This window comes from Carex rostrata, chromosome 20 (assembly GCF_964058835.1).
Source record: "Carex rostrata chromosome 20, lpCarRost1.2, whole genome shotgun sequence".
Lineage (NCBI taxonomy): Eukaryota > Viridiplantae > Streptophyta > Magnoliopsida > Poales > Cyperaceae > Carex > Carex rostrata.
Genome location: NC_135937.1, coordinates 3,479,265 through 3,489,509, shown reverse-complemented (window position 1 = coordinate 3,489,509; position 10,245 = coordinate 3,479,265). Strand labels below are relative to the sequence as shown.

The 10,245-nt window shown below is 33.5% G+C and overlaps 1 pseudogene across 5 annotated transcripts; it reads left to right on the top strand.

Moving 5' to 3' along the window:
- The first annotated feature begins 772 nt into the window (after nucleotides 1-772).
- LOC144572139 (flavonol 3-sulfotransferase pseudogene) lies at nucleotides 773-4,309 on the top strand (annotated as a pseudogene). Of its 5 annotated transcripts, none has more exons than XR_013517685.1 (3): nucleotides 777-917; nucleotides 2,415-2,479; nucleotides 2,976-4,309. The product of XR_013517685.1 is annotated as a flavonol 3-sulfotransferase pseudogene, transcript variant X3 (transcript). The 5 variants fall into 5 exon arrangements; XR_013517686.1 differs by lacking the exon at nucleotides 2,415-2,479 and adding an exon at nucleotides 2,025-2,098 and having other exon boundaries at nucleotides 790-917; XR_013517684.1 differs by lacking the exon at nucleotides 777-917 and adding an exon at nucleotides 934-2,098.
- The last annotated feature ends 5,936 nt before the right edge of the window (nucleotides 4,310-10,245 follow it).

The window sequence follows — 10,245 nt, the reverse complement described above, 5'->3', positions numbered from 1 at the left end:
AACTTCCATACAAACAAACTAAAATTGGTACATATATTTCGTATTTTCATAATTACACATGGAAGGTTACATAAATTTGAGGCCCGGCCCTTTATATCATGTATTGCATAGTAAGAAAATCGTAATAATCGAAAAAAAATATCTAACCATTGCACGAACATATTTTCAAATAAAATACACTAAATTGACCAAAGAGAGAACGAAGGAAATAACCAGACTAGACAAACCAATCCGATAGACAACAAAAGCAACTTTACCAACGGGCACACTGGAGCGACACAATATGTTCTTCTACTCAAAAGATGCATCGTTTGATACCCAAAAAATAATCTTTTGATGGGAGTAATAACGAAATATCTTCTATCAATTAATAAATGACTCCTTTCGTGGTATACTGGTATAAAATGTAACGACATTATTTCCTCCAAAAAAAATGTAAGGTTGTCATTAAATCTAGCGTGCCTTCAAAAGTTTCTTGAGCAGAGTTGGGGTAAATTACAATGGGTCCAAAGCTAAAGGCCCATAAGTTAGGCCCGAATTAAGATCCAATTCTAATCAGAAGACGATACCGCAGAATATAGCAATTTTTTCATAGAAGATCTCTTCAATGGTCGGACATTACAGCACTGCTACAGTACGATCTCTTCGTAAAGGTTACATAAATTTAGTCAAACAAATTTTAACTTTCACGGAGGTAGAGATGCAAAAAGTTCTAAACACACCGTCTCCGTCCACTTCGTTGTATCCGCCTTCCTCTTCCGCATACCTTCTCCTCCCCGTCTCTTTCCTTTTCCTTTTCCTGCCCCTTCTCCTCTTTTTCTCGGAGAAGTTCTCGGTGCACTCGGTTTTCGAGAGCTACAGCCTTGAGCGGAGACTTCAAATAATTTTGTCACAACTCACAAGCGAGAGAGTGCAAGGTGCAATATTATTTCAACTTCTAATTTCTATTGATTTTCATTTTGGTTTTGGTTAATTTTCACCAGTAACTTGCCGATTGATTGTTGAATTCATCTGGTAAAAAAAAAAAAAAAAAAAAAAAAAATCAAAGATTGCTGGTACAGTTGAATTTGATCCCAAACCAAGTAACTCCTTCAGAAAAAAGCTATCCTCATGCAACTGTAGCTGAGAGACTTTAATAAGAAAATTAGTTATTTTAAGAAAAAAAGACTTTCCACTGTACAAAGTAGTTACTATTGTAGTGATGAAAGATATTGCTATCAATGGTGGCTTCTTGCAGGATTGTTAATGGTATTTAAGATTTACATGGATATACAATCATGCAATGTTACCAACTGTTTTCTTCTAATATCTGCAACATTTAACTTCAGGCTGTTGCATATGTTCATTATAGTTTTAATCAATATGATTATATATTATAATCTCAAATAAGGGTATAACTCGTATACATTTATAGATTATACAGGGGAATCCAAGAATTTGTACCTTATCATAATTAGGCAGTAGGCAATTTAGCTAGCATGTACTGCTGCTTGCTTTGAAGTATCAAAACATACCACATGCAAGATGATCAGCACCGTTGGTTCTTTTAGATGCATGCCTGAAATATGAAAATATCATTTATAATGTTACACCCATGCTTTGCTATCCTCTTCAATATGCTTCTAAATTTACTGTCCTTTTTGTCCAAAAGCTAAAAGAAGCTGGAGAGTTCTTTCATTCTTTGGTACTTCCAATTTTTATAGCGGAATGAGGTGCTTTTAGTATTGAGGTTTATTAGCTCCATAGATAAAAGAGATGATGCAGAACAAGTCAGTATTCAGGTTTTGCTTCATTACTGGTCCCTCCTGCTGTGCGTATTTACCCCTAGAATCTAGCTGAGCCTTCTTTAGTGTTAAAATCGAAACCATGTATTGCTTTCCTAAAAATTATGAGCAACACGATTTGAAATAAATAGGCAGTTTAACAATTGATAATATAGAAGTAATTTATATTATTGTCTATATTATTATTTTAGTTTGCTGCAAATCTGATTAAATGCTTATTTGTTTTCTTCTCAACATCAGTTTTTAACATGACCAATAAAAAGTAGGAACTCCTCCTTGGCTGTCTCTAGCTTCTACTCTCTTCTATTATCTCAGTCAGATTTCCAAAGTCTATTACAGCATTTTTTTCCCTTTTTTCATAAAAAATGTATGTTTGCTTATACGTTTTGTTTTCAGTTGTTAACAAAGTGGTGCCCACTGGTTTATTCTCCTTTCTTTATTCTTATCCTTCTCTTAAAAAAATAAATAGCTGCAATGTTAAACTCTTATTATTTTCAATATCTCTATCAATATTCTGTACTTGCGTTTTAATCTATCCATCTTCATTTGCATTCATGTTATTGTCAATACTATTTCCTTTGTTCATTGCAAATGTGACCCAAATGCACAATATTTTTTCCACTTTACTAGGATCAATAAAAAGCAGCCAGCAGTTGTTCTGTCTTTCGTCTCCATCAGCAGTTTGACACACAACAGTCAGTTCATTTTTGCCAACTCTCAATTTATAAAGTTATACACAACCACTGGTTTATCAAAACACATTATAAGGATCAATTTCCACGAGATCATACTTCCTATATATTTTTCCATAAATTGAACATAAAACTGAACATTGCTATATATGATATAAGATCAAACCAAACAGATTCTCTGCTGCGCAATATATTTCTAACACATTTATGAGCCGTTCAAGGTGCATGTATAACAGAGAATGCGGACTCCTTTTATCAATCCAAGAGCGTTTCAAAATTACATACTTTATGTCATTGGTTTTGGATGTGAAAGAGAACTTTGGGTCTGTGTTTCTGTAATTCTCTTATGGACGAGAGAACATGGACTTGTATAAAACATAAATGTTCCCATCTTATTGGCGTTGACCTAGTCAAAGCTTCCACTGGTGCATATACTCATTTTATTATATAATTGTATGAGTGGATTGGTGCTATTATAAAGCAATTTCATTTGAAACAGGCTAAGAACAACATCTTCTCTTGTCCCCATGGCCAATCCTTCACTTGATAAAAATTCCATCTTCACTTCTGATTCCAATCCACTCAAGGACAATGAAGGAGAAGAGTCAATAATGCTAAGATCTCGTCCATCCTTTATCGACATACCAAATATCGAAGAAGTGGATAGTAAATACAGAGATTTAATTCTTACACTCCCAACAGAAGAACGATGGCTAGCATTTCCGATAAGAAAATACAAAGATTTTTGGCAACAAGAGCAGTTTATACCAGGCATTATGATGATGGAAGAGGCTTTCAAGCCTTGCCCCAATGATGTAATAGTGGCAAGCTTTATCAAGTCTGGTACCACTTGGCTCAAAGCCCTCACTTTCACTATAATGCACCGAAACAAGTATGCTTTCTCGTCTCACCCTTTGCTTAAACTCAATCCTCACGATTGTGTTCCAATCACTGAATTTCACTATGCCGTGCGAGATGAACGTTATCTCGAAACCCTTCCTTCTCCTAGAGTTCTAGGAACTCATTTGGCATACTCTATACTCCCAGAGAGCATCAAGACATCAAAATGTCCAATTGTTTATATTTGTAGAGAGCCCAAAGATGTCATAGTATCCTATTGGCACATGGTTACAAGATTTGCAGGATTTGAAAAATCATTTCCTTTTACTCAAGCCTTAGAATTATTTTGTGAGGGCCGAATAATATATGGTCCCGTATGGGATCACGTGCGTGAGTATTACATGAATAGCTTGCACTATCCTGAGAAAATTTTGTTCCTGAAGTATGAAGAGATGATGGAGGACCCGGTAGATGGCGTGATGAGGCTAGCAAATTTTATTGGATGCCCGTTCTCTGAGGAGGAGATAAAAACTGGCCTGGTAAAAGAGATTGTCGACTTTTGTAGTTTCAATAAACTCAAAGATCTCGATGTCAACAAACTAGGAACAGGTAATGTACAAAATGATTACTTCTTCAGAAAAGCTGTTGTGGGTGATTGGCAAAACCACATGACGCCTGAGATGGCTATCACTGTAGACAGGATCATAAAAGAGAAATTGAATATTTCTGGTTTCACCTATTGAGACCTATTGAGCGGCAAGCGACAATGATGACAGTGACGTATTTCGTGCAATGTTCTTTTTTTTTTTTAGATTCTTTTGGCCTACAATAAGCAGTATAATTCTCATCAAGTTTGATGAGAACCATGCAATGTATTTTTGATTTTGTGTCCAAGTTAGTGATTCTGGGCGTGTTATTATGGATAAAAATTTGTTTCATCAATTTATTGGGTTTCATTTAATTCAAAAATTAATTAAGATCATTCAATTAAAATTTTTGCAGTTCTGTTTTAATAATTAAAACTAAATAGTCCAACAGACCAGATGTTTATAAAATGAGTGTTATGATATTACACTTGTTAATACGAATATCCAGTTAGTACATATATCATTGCATACATGTCAATTTTTGTAAATTGATGCTATCATTTACGCGTCCTTCAATGAATGCTTGTGGAATCTAATAGTAAAACTGAAGTCAATCATACATTCCAATGTAATCAACTAGATAACAATGAACAATCCTGGACTGTTTGATCGGTTAGTAAGAGCTTCTTACGTACAATCTCCGTGTTATGTCCAATTCGAAAATCAAGAATGCTCATAAAGCAGCAGCAGTTCCGCGTTGACCATTAATATTGATCAGTAAATAAAATTGCACATGAAAGAGTACATGAACTACTTGGTGGGGTGGAGGGGGAAGGGGAGGGTTTGTCACTAATTACATAGTCCGAAGGTCAACTTGTCACAGACTAAAATCTTAGAGGCCTCCTAGGAAAGTACCCCTTAACAATTCAATTATTAATTCTAAGAGGAGAAGTCCAATGTAATACATAATAGTTTTTGTATCTATTGGTATGTAAAACAAATTGCAATTGGTAGAAATATTTTGTATTTTCATAATTACGTGTGAAACGTTAGTTTTGAGAACTAGCCTTTCTCTAGTGGCAAAAGCACCATCTCTAGTGGCAAAAGCACATGGTGGTGATGTAGTTTGTTTTGATACCACATACAAGATAAACAACTACGGACGCCCTGTTGCTCCCTTATTAGGTATAAACCATCATAAATAAACAATAATTTTTGCTGTCACGGTTCTTTATGATGAAACAACAGAATCTTTTGAATGGTTGTTTGAATGTTTCTTAAAGGTCATGTCAGGAGTGCATCCGAAAACTATTTTAACCGACCAATGTGCTACATTTGGCATATATATCAAAATGCCTATACTAATCTGCATAATGTATTTTCTGCTACGCAGAGCTTCACCTCTGACTTTAGATCTTGTATTTACGATCATGAGGTGGAAGAAGATTTTGTAAAGGCATGGGATACTATGCTTGAGAAATATGATTTGGTTGAGAATAAGTGGTTAAAGGATTTGTTTGGGAAAAAAGAAAAGTGGGCTTTAGTGTATAGTCGAAATACATTCTGTGCAGATATGATGAGCACACAAAGAAGTGAGTCGATTAATGCAGTTTTGAAAAGATATTTGAATAGCCAGTACAATCTAGTGAGGTTTTTTTAGCACTATGACCGCATGCTTGCAGATCACCAGTATGAGGAATATTATGCTGATTTCAGTACCTCTCAGACAAGGCCAGTAACTTGTGATTCATCTCGAATATTGAAACAAGCATCAGAGGTGTACACTAATGAGGTTTACAAGATGTTTGAAAAAGAGTACAAGAAGTTTCTTGATTGTGATGCTTATAAGATCAATCAAATAGATAACAGGGATGAGTATGATGTGAGTACATGTGTGACCAATCGATCTCATAAGGTGACTTTTGATCCAGTAGGTATGGAAATAAGATGCAGTTGTAAAATGTACGAATTTGTGGGCATTTTATGCTCTCGTGCACTAAAGGTTCTAGATTGTAATCATATTAAGATGATCCCTGAAAAATATATAATGAAGAGATGGACAAAAGATGCGAAAATTGGAAATGTAATTGACCAAAATGGGGTGTCGTTTCTGAGTGATCCGAGTTTAGAACTCCGATGGCGTTACAATACTTTGTGCACTAGGATGGTTAAAATTACAACTTTAGCCGCAGAACATGAAGAAACATTTAAATTTGCTATGGAGAACTCGGATACACTTCTTGAAGGAATTGAGAAAAAACTTAAAACAATCACAATTGGTGAAGGCTCTACAAAAACTCCTCCAATTTTCATGGAAACCGCAAAACCTGTGGAACAATCTAACTCACTGGCAGTTCCTATCGAAATCAAGAGGAAAGAGAATGAATGTGGTCGGTTAAGATATCAAAGTTTGTTAGACAAAGGTTCAAAGACAAGAAAGAAAAAGAAAGCTGAAAATCAAGATAAATGTTCACTCTAAAAAGGAACAACAAGGCTAAAAGTCAAGAGATGCCTGCACAAGCTGAGTGTGAGCAAATGAATCCTGTGCTAACTCTTCCAGTCTCAAAGACACAAGTTGAATTCAAATGTTTACTAGATTAAATATTTTCATATATTAGATATGCAACTTGATGTATGTTCATCTAATTGAGGAGTTGTGCTTTTATAGGCAACAGAAGTGATGCGACTTCACACGTCACAATAAAATAATATGACTGCGCAAAATCGTTTGGAGTTAATATTCCAACCTCCACCACAAAATGATGCAGCTTGCTCCTAATGATGTCCATAATCTTTTTCAAATAGATGCTAGCATGAACCAACGTATGATTTCTTATACTCAATTACTACAGGTACTCAAAATCTTTATGTATATGTTAAGATTATAGTTAACCATCATAAAACATACTTATATAAATGATTTATATAAACTTTTTGCTAGGGAACCGTCCTGCCTAATATAGATAAAGAGATTCACGTCGAATCTGAAAACTGGAGGTTTCTGCATGGTGAAACTGATGCCACAAAACTCAGAAGGGAGGGTAGTTGAATGTTGCTGTTGCTTTTCCAATTTATTTCTAGGAATTTACTTTTCATGATTAGATGCAGGTATTTTGTTTCTGTCTTTTTTTTTATATGATTTGAGCATGCTATGATATCTCAGCTACATACTATTTTGTGATTTGAGCATGCTATTTTGTTATGATTTGAGCATGCTATTTTGTTTCTGTTTTTTCTTTTTATGACTTTTCATGATTAAATTCTTATTGTACATAAAACTGCTACACCTACTAAAAAACAAACAAATCCTAAAAAATAAAAAATAACAAAGTAATGAGTAAATGGATCCCTAGTTCTGACCACACTGTCATAGTGTAAAATCATCAATTAGGCTAGCAAATACAGCTTAGCCTTTACATAACAAATTGAACAATGTCTTAGTAGTAATTTTTTTCAGGTTAGGGACATTTTTGTAATTTTTTCAGGTTTGGTATTGTACCGAAGTAGAGAAATCAGTTCTCGTAAGGTCTTTTAGGATTTCTAAGAAAACTAGGGACATTTTAGTAATTTTAGGATTCCATGACGAAACAGATAACATAGTGACTACTTTTCTTCATTGATTGATATATCACGCAGTATGAAGTCATCTATGATTTATTATTAAGAAGATAAAATATCATGTGAGCTTCCAAAACTTGTGAAAATTAAATCTCAAAATCTTTAACTTTCACATTTATCCCTAAATTATATAGTCAATTAGTGATCCATACAAATGCAAGTGAAACACAAACTAGATGCCATTTTTTTTTTCAAAAATAGGAGAAGGTATATAGGATGGTCTAAGTAGTATTTTTGTTTTCAAGTTTTTTTACTGTTACTAAACCTTGGCAGTAGATAGAGGGTAGTGCGGGGAGTAGAAGGGTAATCTCATACCAGTGAAATTCAGCAGTTTGATGATACTGGTAAGGTGGAATGGAGTTGTCAGAAGCATGGAGGAAATATGCCACTTAGCCCCTAATTTATTTGGTTTTGAGCAAAAGAGAAGGGTCGAGACCTGGGGGCTTTAAATGGGCCTTTAAAATTAGTAGAAGCTTTTACTTTAAATTTTATATTCCAAGCATTTTAGTGCATTACAAGTTTCAGGTAGGTAAAAGCCGAAAAGAAAGTGTACAGGTGCTTTCTATTAAAAAAATAATTAAAATTATATGCCAAGTGTCAACTAGTGAATGGCTACATTGAAAGGGGTACATGATTTGCTTCCCTAACAGAGACTCTCCTTAAGGAAAAAATAATTAAAATTATATGCCAAGTGTCAACTAGTGAATGGCTACATTGAAAGGGGTACATGATTTGCTTCCCTAACCGAGACTCTCCTTAAACCGAGACTCTCCTTAAAGCCCTTACATTTATTTATTATTTTCTATTGTCTCCTTCCTCAAAGAAAGGGATGCTTACCAAGGCACGGGAAATGAAAGAACTTATTCTCTCTGTCAGCGATTAATGGTTGTCCGACCAACAACTTTCAAATTCAACACCTCACAACTGTTCTCCTTCGAAACGCTCTTTCTATTGACATCCCATTTATTCATAGGTACTTTTTCTTTCGTTTGATAGTTTTTTCATCTGATTTTCTCAAAATGTAAGTCATTCTTGATATAATTTTCAATTTTGCATTTTCTCAAATGACTTTTTTCATTCTTTTGTTATGACCTGCAAGTACAGATTTTTTCTGAAAGAGAGTTTGAGCATTTGGTTAATTAATGCACTCAATTTGAAGTATAGCACTTTTGTCAGAAAGTGAGTTTGGGCATTTGGTATGAAATTTCACTTTTTTTCTACTCAATTTGGAGCATAGCACTCAATTAGTTAATTAAATGCTTAATTGCACAATTAAGTTTCTGCAGGATAAAATTTATGGTGGATATTTGAAAGTAATTGCTCATATAAATGAATGCATGTGTTGGATATTTGGATGTTATAATTATTTATACATTGAATGTTCTAATTATTTATTATTTTCATACTTACATAGCTAACAATGTTGCAGTTTTATATTTTTTCAAATTGTTTTATTCAAAATCTCAGAGCATCTACATCTCTAAAACTCAACCGGATTTCTAAATAACTGTTAACTACTTTTTAGAAATTATGGTCTTTAAAGTTTCTAACTCTTACATCCCTAAAACTCATTTTAGAGTTTCTATTAAGCCACATCAGCAACAAATTAAAAAGGAGAAACAATTTGAGCCAATTATTTGGCCAACATAGAGTTTATAAACAGTTTCTTAATAAGAAACTTTTCTGCATAGTTTCTAAATAAGAAATTCTCCCACATTCCTGAAATCAGATTAGAAACTGTCACGTCAGATTAGAAACTTTAATAGTTTCAGGGATGTAGATACTCTCATATTGTTGATGTGAGAATATATTTTTTTTCTAATGTTGTCAAATTCCCGTGTAACTACAAAATTGTTGCTTGCTTAACAGTTAAGAATGTGCATGTGTTTTATCAGTTTTTTTATGGGTGGCCGGTACAACTACTGGTCCATGGGTGGTACAATTGTAATGGTAATTTTAATCAGCGTCTTTTATTAGTAATAAATTCTAGTTCGTTTGACATAACACATTAATTGTAATGGTAATTTTAATCAGCGTCTTTTATTGGTAATAAATTCTAGTTCGTTTGACATAACACATTAATTATATGACTTATCCAACGTAACTCCGTCTCTGGAGAAAAAAAATAATATAAACTATGGTCACATATAACACATTAATTTTGATGAAATATATTAATTACTTCTATAATTTACACATAACACATTAATTTTGATGAAATATATTAATTACTTTTAACTAAATTATAAGTAAATTTGATTGACCAATCATTTCATATGAGAACAACAACAACGTGAAGGTAAAATAGTCTTTCACTTCTAATTGTATTTTCTATTCAAATATATACTATAATCTTAATCTTTATTATTTGCTGAACACGAACTCTTTAGCACTCTTTAAGTTCTTAATCCTTCACTCCTTAATATATGTTACCAAATGAGACCAATAAAATTAAATATGTTAATCTTTTTTTCTATTATATTCTATTCTCTTCTCTTCTTCACCTCCCTGACACGTTTCTTTCATTTTATATTGTTTGGTATACTCGTGTATTTATATGCTCTCTATCTGATTGACAATGTAATTTTGTCTAAGAATTCATATGTTATGTACCGGACTTTCATAAGTTCAAAATGAGAAAATGCAGAAAGAGGAAAACAAAGGAAAGACACCTACAAAGATTTAAAACTGCCACATTTTGAAATTTAATAAACACAAGCACCA